General features: G+C 43.8%; 1 protein-coding gene across 1 annotated transcript in view; it reads left to right on the forward strand.

The window, feature by feature from the left end:
- Nucleotides 1–18,733, forward strand: part of RBFOX1 (RNA binding fox-1 homolog 1) — a 2,602,982-nt gene that overhangs the window by 1,366,526 nt on the left and 1,217,723 nt on the right.

Raw genomic sequence — 18,733 nt, forward strand, 5'->3', positions numbered from 1 at the left:
CTGTTCTCTTGCAGAAGTAGTAAACATTGCACCCCGTTCTTCCCTGGACCCAGCAGACGCAGGGATAGCATTTGGCCAAGTTCAACCACAGAGTTCTTTTCTTCCTGGCTTACCAACCAGTGGGGCCAGAAAATAAAGGGGGAAATATTTTCTCAGTGGGCTCCCAAGGACTGTGAGAAGGTAAACGCTTAATTCTAACTACTTTCTCCCTTCCTGATGAGAAGCTGCCACCCACCATGCACAGGTGCAAAGTGGAAAGCTTGACTTGCCAACCCGGCCAAATGTCTCTGCAGTCACAATGGGACGGAGGGTGGGAATGGTCTTTGTAATTTATCTGTAAAATGGAATTGATGATGCCTGCCCTGCCTACCACACTGGGTTGAGTGAAGATGAAATGGAAATGTGTGTGGGAGTGCTTTGTGCACCAGAAAGGGTCAGATGAAATGAGAATAGTCAGGTGATGCTGTTGTGTCACGTTGTCATTGTAGTTAATACTTCCTTTGAGAGAAGAGATACTGTACATTGGGATATAGCCCCACTTCCCGTGCAGTGCCCTCCACCTTGGAACAATCTAGAGAATATTCATTTGTGATGGAAATTCTGCTGGGTGCAATGGCTCATGCCTATATTCCTAGCGCTTTGAGAGGCCAATGCAGGCAGATCACCTGAGGTCAGGAGTTTGAGACCAACCTGGCCAACATGATGAAACCCATCTGTACCAAAAATACAAACATTAGCCAGGTGTGGTGGTGCACACCTGCAATTCCAGCTGTTCATGAGGCTGAAGCAGGAGAATCACTGGAACCCAGGCGGTGGAGGTTGCAGTGAGCTGAGATCTCACTGCTGCCCACCAGCCTGGGTGACAAGAGTGAAACTCCATCTTAAAAGAAATAATAATAAAGAAAAGAAAATTCTGCAAGAACTACCAATGACCCACGACCTACTGTATTAGCAACTCAGTAGACACTTTCTTATTTAGTATCTAAGGGCTTTGTTATCTTTATGTCATAGAACTGAGGGGTAGGAAGACTAAAGGGCTTAACTCAAACTCAGGCGATCAACATATGCCAGAACAGTGCATTTGGCCCATGCTCTTAACCACCCTGCAACGACTGAGCAGGTGTTTTGGACCAGTAGGAATGGTAGTAAGCTGTCAGTCTTTCTTCCTTCCTGGGACAGGCACGAAAATAAATATTGAGAACCCACGGGCATGTTTCCACCGTGCACCTGCTGAGCTTTCTTATTTTGTGACTACAGACCAGGCATTTTGAGTGAACTGCTTCATGTGGAGGTGCCCAGGGCTTCCTTCTGGCAGTCCTTTGCAAGTTGGAGTATGCAAACAACATCTCTTCTCTCAATTAAGAGCTTCTGAAGTGAAACTCCAACTTAAAAAGAAAAAAAGAAAATTCTGGGGCCAGGCGCGGTGGCTCAAGCCTATAATCCCAGCACTTTGGGAGGCCGAGGCGGGTGGATCACGAGGTCAACAGATCGAGACCATCCCGGTCAACATGGTGAAACCCCGTCTCTACTAAAAATATAAAAAATTATCTGGGCAGGGTGGCGTGTGCCTGTAATCCCAGCTACTCAGGAGGCTGAGGCAGGAGAATTGCCTGAACCCAGGAGGCGGAGGTTGCGGTGAGCAGAGATCGTGCCATTGCACTCCAGCCTGGGTAACAAGAGCACTCCGTCTCAAAAAAAAAAAAAAAAGGAAATTCTGCTAAATTCAGTCTGGACAGCCACAGAACCACAAATGAACTCTATCAGTTTTCAACCTCTGAGTGATCTTGTTTGGGTCAAGTGCGAGTCCCTTGGTTTGGTGGTACCAAGCCATCTGCTTAGTAATACCACAAAGCACGAATAATGAGGCAGAGAGAACTCCCAAAAAGGACTTTGAGGTGCTTTTGTCAATAGAAAGTGTGCAGACATTGCTGAGAGAGAGAGAGAAAAAAAAATTGCAATAAAATTTCTGTGAATACCCAGGGTTAGAAAGAGTGGAGGGGAAAAAATAATAATTCCTGAGCCACTAGAGAGATGTAAATTGGCAGAAATTTTCTGAAGGGTAATTTGTCAATTTATATCAAAACCTTTTTACAATGTGTAGATCCTTTAATCAAGCAATTCCACATGCAGGAATAGCGGCTGGCGATAATCAGGCAGGTGGGAAGCAGGTTTACCCCATGCTCAAAATGGTGTTTTTCCGTAATTGTGAATAAATGGGGGCAGAAAATACCTAACAATGGATATTGCTTAAATTACAGCAAATAGGCAGTATGACAGGGATGCCTAGACTGTGTTGTTACCATTGTTCATTGGTCAAGGAAAAGGCTCATGAGCCTTTTTTTTTTTTTTTAATGGAGACTTATTATCACCCAGGCTGGAGTACAGTGGTGTGATCTCAGCTCACTGCAACCTCCGCCTTCCGGGTTCAAGTGATTCCCCTGCCTCAGCCTCCTGAGTAGCTCAGACTACAGGCTAATTTTTTTGTATTTTTAGTGGAGGTGGGGTTTCACTATGTTGGCCAGGATGTTCTTGATCTCCTGACTTTGTGATCTGCCTGCTTCGGCCTCCCAAAGTGGTGGGATTACAGGTGTGAACCACCGTGCCCGGCCACATGTACTTTTTTAAACAATGGATGTGTTAATTTCTAAAGCCCAAATATCCCTTTCTAACATTCCACTAATAATTGCATTTCTCCTTCCATTTAATAATAATTAAACATTTCCTTCCCTCCCTCCCTTCCTCTTTTGTTTTTTCTTTTCCTTCCCTTCTCTCTCATTTCTCCTCCCCTCCCTTTCTCTTCTACCTGCCTCCTTCCTTTCTCCCCTCCCCTCCCCTCCCCTCCCCTACCCTCCCCTACTGTCCCCTCCCCTACCCTCCCCTACTGTCCCCTCCCCTACCCTACCCTACCCTTTTCCTTCCCTTCTCCTCCCCTTCTCCTCCCCTTCTCCTCTCCTTCTCCTCCCCCTTCTCCTGCCCTTCCCTTCTCCTTTCCTTCTCCTCCTCATCCCTTCTCCTTTCCTTCTCCTCCCCTTCTCTTCTTTCCTTCTCCTTCCCTTCCCTTCTCCTGCCCTTCCCTTCTCCTTCCCTTCCCTTCTCCTTCCCTTGTTTCCCTTCCTTTCCCTTTCCCTTGTCCTTCTCCACCCCTTCCTCTTTTCTTTCCTTAATCTTTTCCTTTGTTTCCCCTCTTTGTCTCTCTCTTTAATCTTTTTTCCTTAAAACACCAGCATTCACACATGTTAAGGCCCTATTCTGTTTCAAAGAAATACTTGTAGGCTCCCTTAGGAACTCTCTGGCTGATTATAGCCTTGTTGGATAGCCAGAAAACAATTTTAAAAAATGCAGAAGTTCTGGGACTTGACTTTAGATACACTGTGTAAGCATGATTTCTATCTCCTGTAGAATTGTGATTCTGAAAGCTAAATCGTGAGACATCCTCATGTCTAAAAATGGAAGGCTTAGAGTTAGGACTAACAAATGAAGTCCTTGTCACTGGCCCATTTTGATCCTTGTTTAGGTCTTGTTGAATTTGAGCTAAGGGAAGGGGAATACTTCTTTTGCAGGGCTGAGGAATTAAAAGTTCAGCTCTCACTTTTCTCACCAAGGTTATCGACCAGCTTCTATAAAGCCAAATATTTGTTTTCTAATGAAAGCGTTAGGATATTTGGCAGAGTAAAAATGTCCTTGCATCTAGAAAAACTGGCGTCTGTTTTCTTTGAATCAATTTCCAAAGATTATGCGGTACATTTTAATGGCACTCAGGGGACGTGCAGTGTGTGTGTGTCTTAAAAATGAGGATCAACATCTTATGACTCCCAAGTAGACAAACCTCTGCCCTAGCCCCAGTGAAGAGATCGTAATGCAAGGAGTTATTAATTCTGAAGTGATGGGAGGGAATGCCATACTTTCAGAGATGATAATTTGTTAAAATATTGCTGCCTTACCACCTTCCCATCTTGGAATAATTTTGACCCAAGCTGGCCATTCATCAGAAGATGCATAATACTATTAGTATTGGGAAGATGTTTTTAAAAAGATATTTATGAAGACATCACCTTCAGTCAATGAAATAAGACAGTTAAAAGACTGCAAAATATGCTTTGGCTTAGCATGAGGAAAGCAATTCTGGATGAAGCTGTTTCTATTAATTTAGCTGGCAGGAAGGTGTGAGGGTGGCTTGTAAAGTTGAATATGACCTGTTCGAAACCATAACTTGGGTTGGCATTCAGTAATGGGATTCATATTAATAACCAGGTTCATACTTAGCTACGGCAGCTAACAAACAGCAAACCATAAGAAGGGATATTTTGATAAAGGAGATCGGATTGTGTCGTCTTCTTTGGCTTAACCCATTCCATCTGCACTTATAATGCAGTCCAAAGCCTTGCCTTGACCTGTAGGTGTTGTGGGTGTAGCCCCTTCCTGCTTATAACGTTCTGCTCTTTGTAGCCACAACCTCTTTCTTTCTGTTAATTGATCCCAGCTACGTTCATTTTGGACTCAGGGACTTTGCGTGACTCCTGACTTTGAGACAATGCTCTTCTGGTTCTTTAAAGAACCAGCTCCTTATCTTTCAGCCATCTAAGAAGCCATTGACCATCCTATGTGAGAAAACGCCTTCCTGGGAGTCACTAGCATTTAATACATGTATTCATATTTACTGCTCTTTTAAAAATCTTATGTATTTGTTTGAATTGTTCAATTGTCTTTTTCTGCCAACCGGAACATACCATGGGATGAGTATCTTTGTCCTTCTTACTCATCTCTCTTTGCTCAGCATGTAGAGGAATATCTGATAAAAAGCAGCTACTTGGGAAATATCTGAGGAGGGAAGGAAGGAAAGAAGGAAGAGGGTGAGAGAGACAGGGTTAGTATTGCCAATAAGTTGATAAAGCTACTGGCCATTTGGATGACACATTTTTGGATGGTTTGGTGTGGAAGTGACGGTGGTGTTGGAAGCTGTGATTTGGATCGTGGGTATGAACACTGCAATGTTAATGGCCATTGAAGATGGGCACACGTTTGGTCCAGTGCAGTGAGGAACTCCAAAATCATCTCCAGTCTTTCAGTGGGTGTGTCTGTGCTTGGTCACCACCACCCCGGATGAGTCTGGAATTTTACTTACACTTCTGGACCTTGCCTTTCAGTCCCTATAATAAGTACATCTGCCAAATCGGAGATTTAGAAGTTCTCAAGATTTTCGCAAATCTTCAGAGTTCTCATAAATACTTTTATTTTAATGCCATGAATTGTTCAAGTCTGTTAAAGAACTTCAGAATTATACATTCATCAGAACAGCTACATGGCCTCATTGGGTTGACTCCAAAAAGCAACTGCTACATTCTCATGACATGACACTTACTTAGTTACACTTCGAAGGTACGTATAAGGTTTTGTCTGAAAAAGTGTACCCTTGCTACAACAGCTTTTTATATCTAATTTTTGTGGGCACATAGTAGGTGTAGATATTTATGGGATACATGAGTCATTTTGATAAAGGCATACAATGTGAAAAACACACATCATGAAGGATGGGGTCTCCACCCCTCCAGCATGTATCCTTTGAGTTACAAACAATCTATTTACATTCTTTATTTTAAAATGTATACGTGGCTGGGTACAGTGGCTCAAGCCTGTAATCCCAGCACTTTGGGAGGCCGAGGCAGGCAGATCGTGAGGTCAGAAATTCTAAACCAACCTGACCAACACGGTGAAACCACGTCTCTACTAAAAATACAAAAATTATCCAAGCGTGGTGGTGCACTCCTGTAATTTCACCTACTCGGGAGGCTGAGGCAGGAGACTCGCTTGAACCCAGGAGGCAGAGGTTGCAATGAGCTGAGATTGTGCCATTGCGCTCCAGCCTGGGCCACGAAGTGAGACCCCATCTCATAAATAAATAAAATGTACAGGTAAGTTGTTATTGACTGTAGTCACCTGTTGGGCTATCGAATACTAGGTCTTATTCATCCTTTCTTTTTAATATACCCACTTGCCATCCTCACTGCCTCCCGCCACTCTACCCTTCCCAGCCACTGGTAGTCATCTTTGTACTCTCTACCTCCATGAGTTCAGTCGTTTTTCTTTCTTCTATTTCTTTTTTTTTTTTAAATTAGCCTTCGTGTGTGTGTGTGTGTGTGTGTGTATTATTGCACTTTAACTTCTGGGGAACATGTGCAGAAAATGCAGGATTATTGCATAGGTTCATACATGGCAATGTATGTTTTCCGCCTCCATCCCCCCATCACCTATACCTGGCATTTCTTTCCATGTTATCCTTCCCCAACCTCCCTGCCCCCTGCTGTCCCTCCCCTAGTCACCCACAACAGACCTCAGTATGTGAGGCTCCGCTCCCTGTGTCCATGTGTTCTCATTGTTCAACACCCACCTATGAATGGTAACGTGCGGTATTTGGTTTTCTGTTCTTGTGTCAGTTTGCTGAGAATGATGTTCTCCAGGTTCATCCATGTCCCTACAAAGGACACAAACTCATTGTTTATTATGGCTAAATAGTATTCCATGGTGTATATGTGCCACATTTTCCTTGTCCAGTCTATCATTGATGGGCATTTGGGTTGGTTCCAGGTCTTTGCTATCGTAAACAGTGCCACGATGAACATTTGTGTGCATGTGTCCTTATGATAAAATGATTTATAATCCTTTGGGCATATACCCAGTAATGGGATTGCTGGGTCAAATGGAATTTCTATTTCTAGATCCTTGAGGAATTGACACACTGTCTTCCACAATGGTTGAACTAATTTACGCTGATTCCACACGTGAGAACATGCAGTGTTTGAATTTCTGTGCCTGATTTACTTCACTTGACACACTGATTTCCAGTTCAGTTTGTGTTGTTGCGAATGATTGGCTCTCATTCCTTTTTACGGCTGAATAATACTCCATGGTGTGTCTACCACACTTTCTGTATCCATTTATCTGTTGATGGGCACTTAGGTTATTTACAAATGTTTTGATGGCAGCACTGTTTACAGTTGTTCCACAAAGCCACTTTCAAAGCATGTCTGTCTTCAGTTTGACCTTGTTACACATCAGGTTCCTAGTAAACAGATAGGATGAGGGAAGGGTACCGCCAGGTTGTGAGCACAGTTCTTGGAGTTTGTTTTGTGCTGAGAAAAGCTTGTGGAGGATCGTATCTGTGTTCTGGGACTGCCGTCACAAGGTAGCACAGACTTCTCTCACCCTTCCAGAGGCGTAAATCTGAAATCAAGGTGCCTGTCAGGTCCGCTCCCTCTGAGGACTCGAAGAAAGAATCCTCCCTGGCTTTTCCACAGCGTCCAGTGGTTGCCTGCATCCTTGGCACTCCTTGGTGTATGTTGGCATTGCTCAACCTTCTTCCTCCATCAGCTGGCTACTTCCTAGCATATCTCTACATATCCCTGTCTTTGTCGGGATACTGGTCACTGGATTTAGGACCCACCCTAATCCATATGTCCTCCTCTTAACTCATTCTATCTGCAAGGGCCCTATTTCCAGATAAGGCCACTTCTGAGTATCTGGTAAACATAAATTTTCAGAGAACACTCTTAACTCAATACAGCAATCTTCAAGTTGGTGGGAATAAGCAGGGTTACTGTTTGCATAGGACATTCCCTCCCTCCACCTGAGTTACCAACACAAAACTGTAACACGCAGATACTTGGTCAACCTGTATTTAATGGGAATTCCTTGCAAAGCATCTGGAACTGTAGTAAGTGTTAGAAGGCAAACAAGAAGATAAGAGCAGTTCTAGTTTTCAGGACTGTGTGGTGTCACCGAGGAGCGGAGTGACACGCATGGAACCATCGCAGAATTATCAGATCCTAAACTTACCAGGGAGTACGTGATGTTAGAGTTTGGAGACGCACTTGATGAATTTGGGCTGGCATAGTTGAGTACAATTCCCTGGAAGGAGAGTGTGAGCTGAGCAATGAAATACTGGTAGGGCCATGAAGACACTGAGAAGTGACGCTGTAAGGTGTCTCAAAAGTCAGTGAGGATGTTTGTGCTTACGTCGGGAGCAAAGGCCTGTTTCACGTTGTTGGTGTGTGCTGCTATAACAAAATACCCCAGACCAGGTCATTCATAAAGAGCAGTAACTTGTTTTTCACTTTTCTGGAGGCTGGGAAGTTCGGACTTGGGAAGTATCAGATGAAGGCACCAGCATGTGTCTGGAGAGAACCCCCTCTCTACTTCCAAGATGATGCTTTGTTGCTGTGTCCGTGGGTGGGAGGAACGCTGTGCCTTTAGGTGGAGGAAGGGATGGAAGGGCTGAAAAAGGATCTGACCAGCCATATTATGAGGTTGTGAATCCCATTCATGAGAGCTTCTGTCCCGTAACTTAAACATTTCATAAAGGTAATTCACAACCAAGTTTCAACACATGAATTTTGGAGTGGACACAAATGTTCAGACCCTAGCACACAGGAAATGCCGATGTCTGCTACGAGCAGAGAAGAAGCGATGGAACTGTCAGTGGTTGCATGCAGGAACTAAAGGTACGTTGTAAGAACGACCCAGAGACATCCAGTATGAGATTGGGAAACATGGAATTAAACACTTGGAAATGCTGTTCTCATCACTTATATGACCATGGTTGCTACGTCCCTTGGATGTGTGGTAAGGGCCGTGTTTATTTGAAATGGAATTCAATAAACATCCACCTCACCATACCGTTCTTTAGTTTGGGGTTGAATGAATTAATTCCTGTGTTTAAAAAAGAGGGGGTCCCCTCAGTGTTACTGCCACCATTGAGTAACAGAGTATTGGATTTCCTATCGTGCTATTATGATTGGGACAAACGGAACCATTTGTCTTCTCCTACATGGGAGAGATGTTAATATCAGGCACATCCAGTTATGTTGTGAAAGGCTCTGTTGTAATTAGTCTGAGTTGAATCATCAATCAAGAGATTCTACAAGTATAGGCACCAGTCACACCACATCATTGTAGAAGGCAGTCGTTCATGCTACAGCAATACTTGTATATCAGGTCTCAAGCTGGATGCTTTATACGCAATATCTCATTTAATTCCTAATGAAATACCCTACGAGGGAGGTGGTGTTACTATCCCCATTGTACATAAAAGGTATAATCGCAGAGAGATTCAGTATATTGTCCAAGATCACATGCCTGTCCATTGACAGAAGGAAAATTCAAATCTGGAAGTGCTACTTAAATCTGTGCTCTTAAATGTTGTCATTAACCGCTTCCCAAAGCAGTTTGACTATGTGTTTCCATTAGTCTCTTTGTACTTCTGACCTTTCTTTTTATTTTATTTATTATTCAATATGTTAAGAAACCTTTTAAAACATTCAAAAGTATGAAAAGGCGTATAGAAGAAAAGTGAGTCTCCCTTCAGCTGATGATCTCTGAGTCTGTTTCCCTTTCCAGAAGTAACAACACTTTGCTAGTTTCTTTTGAATTTTTTGTATTTCATGTGTATTTTCAGAAATATGATATCTTAGGTATATACTAAGGCGAGTGTGTGTGTGTGCGTGTGCGTGTGTGCGCGTGCATGTGTGCGTGTGCACACATTGTGAGTGTGTGCGCGCGTGTGTGCACATGTGTGTGCGTGCATGTGTGCGTGTGTGCACGTGTGTGCACGTGTGTGCGCATGTGTGTGCGTGTGCACATGTGTGTGCGTGTGTGCACACGCACATGTATCCTCTCCTTTCCCTCTTCCCCAACAAAGTGATTTCTTTACAGGCTACTTTGGCCTTCACTGAATGTATTTTTGGGGTTTGGGGGTGTCTGTTTTGCCAGCCTGTGAAACACATGGATAAATCTTCAAGCCGAATGTATCATTTTTATGGATTTTTGGTTATGTTTCTGTCTGCTCACGGCCTCATTACACCACTTGAAACACATTTTTGTTTTATGATTCAGGACCCTCTCAACTATAAGGACGTGCACCTGCAATGATATGGAGACCCCCCCACCCCTTCTCTTGAGAACTGGTCTTCAGTGTATTGGAAGCCACATATTAGAGACTGGAGAGCCCGTGGTTTATCCTCCCAAGTCAGAGTCGGGAGTCAGTGACCCTGAGCTCAGAGCCTTGCAGGCGAGTTGATGGTGGCTGCTCAGAGCTGCTGCCTCTGTGGGGTAGGGATGTGTGGATGCAAACAGCAGAGGCTCTCATAAGGATACAGGTTTCTTTATGCACAGTTCAGAAGAGTGGCCACACCACTCAGTCAGGATTCCACACTTGGTCCACCTTCTTCTCCCTTTTTTGTCCCCTTTCCTATGCCTTAGCTGAACTGTCATTTCCAGTTCACGTTTCATGTTCTCCTCATCCTGTACTTTTGTTTACGTGGATTTCTCTGCATTGAATCTCCTTGCACTCCACGTGACATCCTTTCCATCCTCAAAGATCAACAGAATCTTGTTGCCTTCAGAAACCCTTTCCTAATTCACCCAGCTGGAATCCTTCCCTTTCTTTTACCTAAACCTTGATTCTGTTATCTTTATCACCTTTACCCTCCCCCCATAAATTGTCCTGCTTGTAGTAGTTGCTCAATAAATATTTGGTACCAATCCCATGGAAATACCAACATGTGTGTGCTTGCCCTTCAGCTCTCAGAGACAACTAGACTTCCACTTCCCACACTTAGGATGCCTCAGTCATTAGAGAATTGACAAGCTGCCTAACTGTTTGAACAGTCTCCAGCGCATTATAAATATTTGGATAAATCTGCCATCAGTGCATAGTCATCGCAGAGCCAATAAAATGTGACCTTGACTTTCTCCTCTTTGTACACCCTAAAGCATCATCTCCAAAGGCAACAGGAGCAAATGGCGAACAGCTGGGCAAAGGGAGTGCCCTTCACACATCCTATACTTGGAACTGGTGGAAATAGCCGGTATGCTTCCATGTCTGTTTAACAGGACAGATAAGATTTCTAAAATATATCTTCATTGTGAGCCCCCCGTGGGCAGGGTCTCATCTTGATAGCACTTGCGCTAGGCATTGAGTAGGGCGGTTTCTCAACCACACCACCACTACTGATATTTGGGACCAGCTACTTCTTGGTCCAGGGGAGTTACCCTGTGCACTATAGAATGTTTACCTCACCTTGCCATCAGCCCGCTAGGTGACAGAGCATGCCACACCCCACTTCCCATCCCAGGCTATGCTGTGCCAAACAAAAATGTCTCCAGGTGGAAGAAATTGGTGTAGGGGCTCGAAGACTATTGAATGAACCTGTAAGATTATCAATGTTTGAACATTATCACTTTCCTTTCCATTTCTCCACATGAAGAACCATCCAACTTGGCAGGTTTGCAAGAGAAACACCTTTACTCAATACCCAATTAATTTTACTCAATATCTAGTTAATTGGTTAAGAGAAAATAAAAAACCAGTTTGCTGTAAACCACCCCCAAATTCTAGCTGCCACCTCGTTATGCTTTAAAATATGGTGAATTTGTACCCAATCTATGTAACCTGACATTTTCTAAGAAGTACCCTATAAAATAGGGTTGTTTTCATTGTGGACTGCTTTTCAAATAAAAGCATATCGCATTGATTGTAAGCTCTACTATGTATAAAAAATAATTTATCCTGGCCAGGCGTGGTGGCTCACGCCTGTAGTCCCAGCACTTTGAGAAGCCAAGGCAGGCAGATCTAGTTCAGGAGTTTGAGAGCAGCCTGGTCAACTCAGTGAAACTCCATCTCTACTAAAAATACAAAAAAAAAAAAAAAATAGTCGGGTATGGAGGCACACACCTGTAATCCCAGCTACTTGAGAGACTAAGGCAGGATTATCGCTCAAACCCAGAAGGCAGAAGGTATAGTGAACCTGCATTTTACCACCGCACCCCAGCCTGGCTGACAGAGCAAGACTCCATCTCAAATAATAATAATTTATCTTAAACATAACACTGAGCCAGCCGTTCTCACTGGTAGTGCAGCTATGGCATGAAGTAAGATCCACGTATCCTGAAACAAGAACCGCTAAGGATTTATTCCTAAATAACTTCATGGACTCCACAACATGTATGGAAGAAAGTGTGTAAAGTTCTACAAAGCACCCAGTTGTGTTAACACTCAGGAATCTGAACTGATGTCTTGTTGGTATTTCTTTAACATTCTTATTAAACACTAGTTTACCGAACAGTCTCAGCTCAGTGAGATATAAACATGACATGACTTTTTCTCCACTCCCTGTTCCCAGGTTCACAGAGTTGCCTGTTCTTCCCCTTCCCCTGATAATATCTCAGACAGATTTTTCAACTTTCTGATCCCTTTTGGTTATTAGTGTTTAGTCTCTGTGGGCATTTATGCCCCCGTCATTTTCTTTTTCAAAGTAACTATTTTACAACGTGTTTAAAGTTTCTTTTCTCCCCTTGCCAGTCGCGTAGCTTCCAAAAAGGAGAGGGTGTATGGTGTTTTTCATTCCTCCCCTTCTTTTATCTTGGAATGAAGAGGGAGGGACTTTGTATGACTTTGAGGCATTCTTTCCTTTCATCTTCTGGCCCTCTAGATCTGCTCAAGTTTGGGGGCAGGAAAGAAGGGGCAAAGAGTCACAGCTCTCGAGTTCAACAGTGTGGTTGCATTCCTGTTATTTGCATGGCAAGCATGAGTGAGTTTACTGTCACTCATGTGGCTCCGGCAGAAAGAGCTGAGCTCCAGCCGGTTTGCTGGTGTATTCCAAAAGCTTATCTGGAGGTGGCAAGACGGGAGGCTGTAGCCACGTTGCTGCTACTTGTCTACTTTCTTTGTTGAAAATATTCAAGTTTTTTTCTTTCTCATGATGCGTAAGTGTCGCAGATACCTCAAACACACAGGGGCTTCTTTGCTCCTGTATTAGGCTGTTTTCAGGCTGCTGATAAAGACATACCCGAGACTGGGAAATTTACAAAGAAAAAGAGGTTTAATGGACTCACAGTTCCACATGGCTGAGGAGGCCTCGGAATCATGGTGGAAGGATGAGTACGTGATGTCTTACATGGATGGTGGCGGGCGAAGAGAGAACGCGTGCTGGGAAACTCCCTTTTATAAATCATCAGATCTCATGCGAGTTACTCTCTATCACTAAAACAGCACGGGAAAGACCCACCCCCATGATTCACTTACCTTCCACTGGATCCCTCCTACAACACGTGGGAATTGTGGGAGCTACGATTCAAGATGAGATTTGGGTATGTTCATAGCCAAACCATCACTCTTGTTTCTTGATCAGGCAGCTCCAGCCCCAGCAAAACCCTAGTCACCTCCCTTCCTGGTGTCTGTTCCAACCGTGCATCTCACAGGCCGTTGTCCCCCCACCTTGCAGGTGAGCCTTTTGGAATGTACTGGCTGGAGCTCAGCTGTTTCTGCTGGAACTGCATGAGCCACAGGAATCTCACTCATACCATGCCCAGGAGTACGATGCAGGTTGTTCCACTGCTTCCTTTATTCCCACTGTGCCCCCAGTTTTTCCTAAATTCTATTTTCCGCTGGTGCTCAGGGACATCTCTGAGATGCCTATCAGGTTTACTGTGTCAGGAGACTTCTAACTGGGGAATGACATTTCAACCTCCTCTTGTTGCAGGAGCCTCTGGTATTTGCAAGTGCTTCGCTTAGCATGGACACGTGGCTTTTTGGGTGAGCTCAGGAGCAAGTACTAGGGCTCTCAGACATCAGATCAGTTTTCTTAAAACATCTTACTCATTGCTAGATTTGTCTTAAGACCTACAGCTGTCCTGATTAGAATTAGATTTAGGACAGGCTCTTATGAACATGGGAACATGGTGAAAATTTTTACTGTTCACAGTTTTAAACTTTAATACAATTTTATAGTTTTTAATTTTAATACAATTTTGATAAAACTAAAAGCTTTGTGGCCGGGTGTGGTGGCTCACACCTGTAATCCCAGCACCTTGGGAGGCCAAGGTTGGTGGATCATGAGGTCAGGAGTTTGAGACCAGCCTGATCAGCATGGTGAAACCCCATCTGTACTAAAAATACAAAAGTAAGTAGGGTGTGGTGGCATGCACCTGTAATCCCAGCTACTCGGGAGGCTGAGGCAAGGCAGTTGGTTGAATTCCAGAGAGGGAGGTTGCAGTGAGCTGAGATTGTACCACTGCACTCCAGCCTGGGTGGCACAGCAAGCCTCTGTCTCAAAATAAATAAATACATAAATAAATAATTAAAACTGCTAAAATTAAAATGTTTAATTTTTAATTTTCATAGTTTTTAATTTTTGTTTTTATAGTTCTCAATTTGAATTTAAAATAATTTTAAATTTTAATTTTAATTGACTTTCAGCAAATAACTGTTGTTTCAAAATAGCTCACTAGGGTTTCAATAAAAGTGTCCTTAATTTTCCATATGTTACGGTTATGAATGACCCATTCTTAGTTTGTATGTGGTCATACAAACTGGCTTCTATGCTAGGGCCAGGACAGTGACTGGCTTTTGCTCGGCTCTGGATTCTACACCTAGCATCCGGCATCAGCATCAGCTGCATAATTTGTAGGCTTCAGTGCAACATGAAAATACAGGGCTTCAGGGTTGCTTTGCTTTGTTTTGTTTTGGGAATGGTTGTTGTTTGACACGCGGGCCGGTGTGCAGAGGCATGATCACAGCTCCCTGCATAGCCTGTGTCCTGCCTTTCTAGGAGGTGGAGATCTAGTTTCTCATGGACCCAAACAGGGCTTCTTGTTGGAGATTTATAACATCAAAAGGAATTACATGAGAACAAAGTAATTATCCTTTGTGTATGAATATCAACCCAATTTACAAAGGAGTGAAATTAAACATTGCAGTTAATTACAGCGGCAGTCTCAACTTTGTGGACCAAGTAGGGCTCACTGGTTGCAAGCAATAGAAACCAATTCCCCCCCTAAATTAAGCAAAAAGAATACTTATTAGCAGTAGTCAACAAGCTTACAAAATTTAGAGGTGTCTGGAAAAGCAGTGTTGGTAGCCTGGCAGGCACCAAGCCACTGTGAGGTCTCCTCCGTGGGAAGAAATGAATTCCCGCTAAGTCTTCTGTCCATGTTTCATTGTGCTCCACTTCGGGATCCCTGAAGAACACATCACAATGGCCAGACTTAGGCAACACCTCCCTTCTTGAATCCACCCTGGCAGGGAGAGCTAGGATGTGAAAGAAACTGCCTTTTGGAAACTCTTCATCTTCCAGAGTGGAAAGGGAACCTACTCAATGTATGGTCTTCCAAAGGCTGCATAGAATGGGAGAACTGTAACTTCTCTTGGGTGCTCTTAGGAAAAGGAAGCAGTTACCAATCAGACGAGGAGTGATCTTCAGTCTGTTTCCATGGAGAAGGTTGATGTCTGTCCTCTTGCATGGAGGGTTTCAGAGCTGCCCTCATCTGCACTCCAGGGTGGCCCTGAGAGAGCATTACTGTGTCCCTGTTTCTTGAATGTGTGGAGGACCCTACAGTTACCTTCTGCTGTGAGGCAGTGTGTATTCACCGTTGTTGTGTTGGGGCTGCTTTCTCTGTACCCTCTAAACGTTCATCTCCCTCATTCTCCTGTCCCTTTATGGAGTTCGCTGCCGCAGAGCAGGTGTGCAGTTTGCTCTACTTCCTGGTCACCGTTTCCTCTGCAGATTTCTCCCTGCACATGTACACTCTGGACTGTGCACTTTTCCACTCCGGATTCCTCTCCTGGACAGTTGCATTGGACTCCATTCCCACTTGTCTGAGCTTAAATATTTTTTTTCTTTTTGGTGCAGTTACCGTCCCACTCCCACGTTGCCTGTCTCTGCTCCTAGCATGTACACATTGTGGAATGTGAGAAGGTGAAGTTCTCCGAGTTTCTATGTAAATCGAAGACCTTTCTCTGGCCCCTTGACTGCTTGTGTCACCGACACCACTGGTCCCCTTCCTCCCACTTTCTGCCTGTATAAAGGACAGTCTCCCAGTGTCCCTGAGGAACCATTGTGGGTTACTAGAAATTGTGCTGGCTACGTGGGAATGAGTTGCAAGAAGACTCATCCTACTTCTGATGCATCCCATGCTCTGCTCTGTTGTAAAGCACACTTGGCATAGCCAGGAGCATCCTAGGTTGGCCGAGTGCTAGATGGCAGGCATTGAGAACTGTCAACACCAATACAGGAGCAGTAAAGCCAAACCATGGAACTGGATGAGACACTGATACTAAGTGTGTGGGCAGATCGACTGTACCGGTGCAGGATTCTTGATTGTCTGCAACAGAGAACATTTTTAGGTAACCTATGCAAATGATAATTTGATTGGAATGCTTTTGGGGAGAATGCAGAATCATCAGGAAAACTTGAGAACCTGGCTCAGAAAACAGATGCAGGTGCTGAAGGTCCCATTAGGATTCCTGCATAGCAACTGCCCGCTGTGGATGCTGCCGCCAGCACTGTGATCACTGCCACGTGACACCACCAGCATCCATACTCGTGAACGCAGAGCCGTGGTTCCAGATTCTACCCTGGACACAGCCTCCAGTGACGGTGCTTGATGTAGCCTGTGCTTTCACCTAGCCCCTTGAGACCCAAGACCGATGGTAACATACAGAGTGCAGGGATTTTTTATTTTCCTTAAAAAAGTAACAGTACATTTTGAGGAGGAAAAGCCAGTCTTTTCAACAAATAATCCCGGACCAACTGGATGCTGGGATGGAAAAATGTAACTCAGATCCGTATTTTCCATCATAGACAAAAATTAACTGAAGATAGGTTGCAGACCTGACTACAAAAGCAGGCACTTGAAAGTCCCTGGAAGAAAACACACACATCTATCTTTGAAAACTGAGCATGGTCAACATTTTCCCAGATGAAATACAATAAGTGCTAAGCCTGAAAGAGAAGTTTGACTTTGCTTCCTCAAAATAAAAAACTTTGTTCCATAAAAAGACCTTAAGAGATTGAAAAGTCAAACCACTGGGAGAAAATATACTAACTAGCCACACACACACACACACACACACACACACACACACACACACACACGTATACGTCTACACACATACACAGAGATGTGGCTCTGGACTTAAATATTTTATCAAGAGAAATGAAAACATATCTGCACACAAAGACTTCTTCACGGATGCTCATGGCGTGTTTATTTGTAAAGGCAAAAGAAGAAAAAAGGGAAATTACCCAAACGTCCATCAACAAGTGAATGCATAGGAAGTTGTGTAGTCACTCAGTGGAATGCTATCCAGCAATAAAAAGAAATGAATTGCTGACGAGCACATCAATGTGTGTGTGTGTGTGTGTATACATAGTGTGTACACACACACACACACACACACACACACACACACACAACATTATACTCAGCAACAGAAATTATCCACAAGAGTCCATGCTTTATGGTTCTAGTTTTATGAAGTTGATGAACAGGAGCAGTTGGCCTATGCGGATAGAAGTCTGGTTTGTGATTGCCTTTCACCCGCTAAGATGCCTCTTCAGTTTCTACCCAAAGGCTACATATATATTTATCTCCAGGCTATCCACAAAACAGAGATGCATGATTCATGCTTTTCATGCCATTGGGAATGGACATCCTCTTCATAGCAGGGGTAATACAGGAGTGTTAGTCACCAAATGCTTAGTAAAGACTGTTAGCCAGATGATTTACACAAATCATCACAAGACCACAGTCATCACAAGACTACAGTCTACCTTTTGTATAAATGCAACCCCAGAGTCTGGGATTATAAAAGTACTTGCTGCTTTTGCATTCTTTGCTGGGGGACGAGCAGAGAATGCAAAGAGGGAGAAGGGAATTTTCTAGGGAGATGGCATTTCTCTGCACCTTGACTGGGGTACTGGTTCGTGTGTGTATGTGTTGGCAAAACACCATAGAGCTCTATACTTAATATCTGTGCGGTTCAGGTAGTTATACATGAATGAAAATAAAAAGCACAGGGAGACATATCCTAATGGGCAAGCCTGGTCATATGCTTGCATTCAACTATTAGAAAACTTCTTTGGTTTCTGTAGCGGGAGGTAGCGGCCATCTGCAAATACAAAGGGTGTTTGAAGGAAGAGCAGTCATTCATGGCACAGGTCCGCTATACCATTGGATTCCACCTCCTGCAGCAAAAATCAAGTGAGGACCATGGTCGAAAGGAGATTCCACGGGAAGAAACCAGGAGTGAACGATTCCAGTTAGAGTGGAAGACGTGTCCCGGTTTGTCCGGGATTTTTTCTGTGTGAGCACTCGAAGTCTTGCATTCTGAAAAATCCTCCATTCCAAACCCACTGGAATAGTTGGTCACTTTCCTTCCAGCCAAAGCTCTGTCTCCAGTTAAGTCTGAGGGAGACATTGAGGGATCACACTGGAGAAAGCTAACCCAGCAGAGATCAGCTTCGAAGCTCCTGTGGGTATGAGGTCAGTGTGCAATAATTTTCATGGATAGAGATTCACTGGAGGTCTCCCAAGCCCCACCATCCTAAACCACATGAGAACCTTATGCGTATTCTTTCATAAACTGTGATCCATTTTTCTTTTCATACCACTCAACCTCCTAAAACCATCATCTCTGTGTTTTCACTCCCATTCCCTATAAGCCCCATGATGGTTGTCCTCATGTCAGGTTTATTCATCAGTGTATCTGTAGCACATGTAAATGGCTGTCACAAATGCTTAAATGAATGATTGAATGATTTTGTTAATGATCCAATCCATCAAACATTGCTGTAGGCTTCCTTTGAAGGCCAGGATCATGACACATGGACATTTTTGAGGATTTAAGCCACAGTCCTTTAAGCAAAACCCTTCCAGAAAGACACTTTCATCTTTCTCAGGG

Source organism: Callithrix jacchus, chromosome 12 (assembly GCF_049354715.1).
Source record: "Callithrix jacchus isolate 240 chromosome 12, calJac240_pri, whole genome shotgun sequence".
Classification (NCBI taxonomy): Eukaryota; Metazoa; Chordata; class Mammalia; order Primates; family Cebidae; genus Callithrix; species Callithrix jacchus.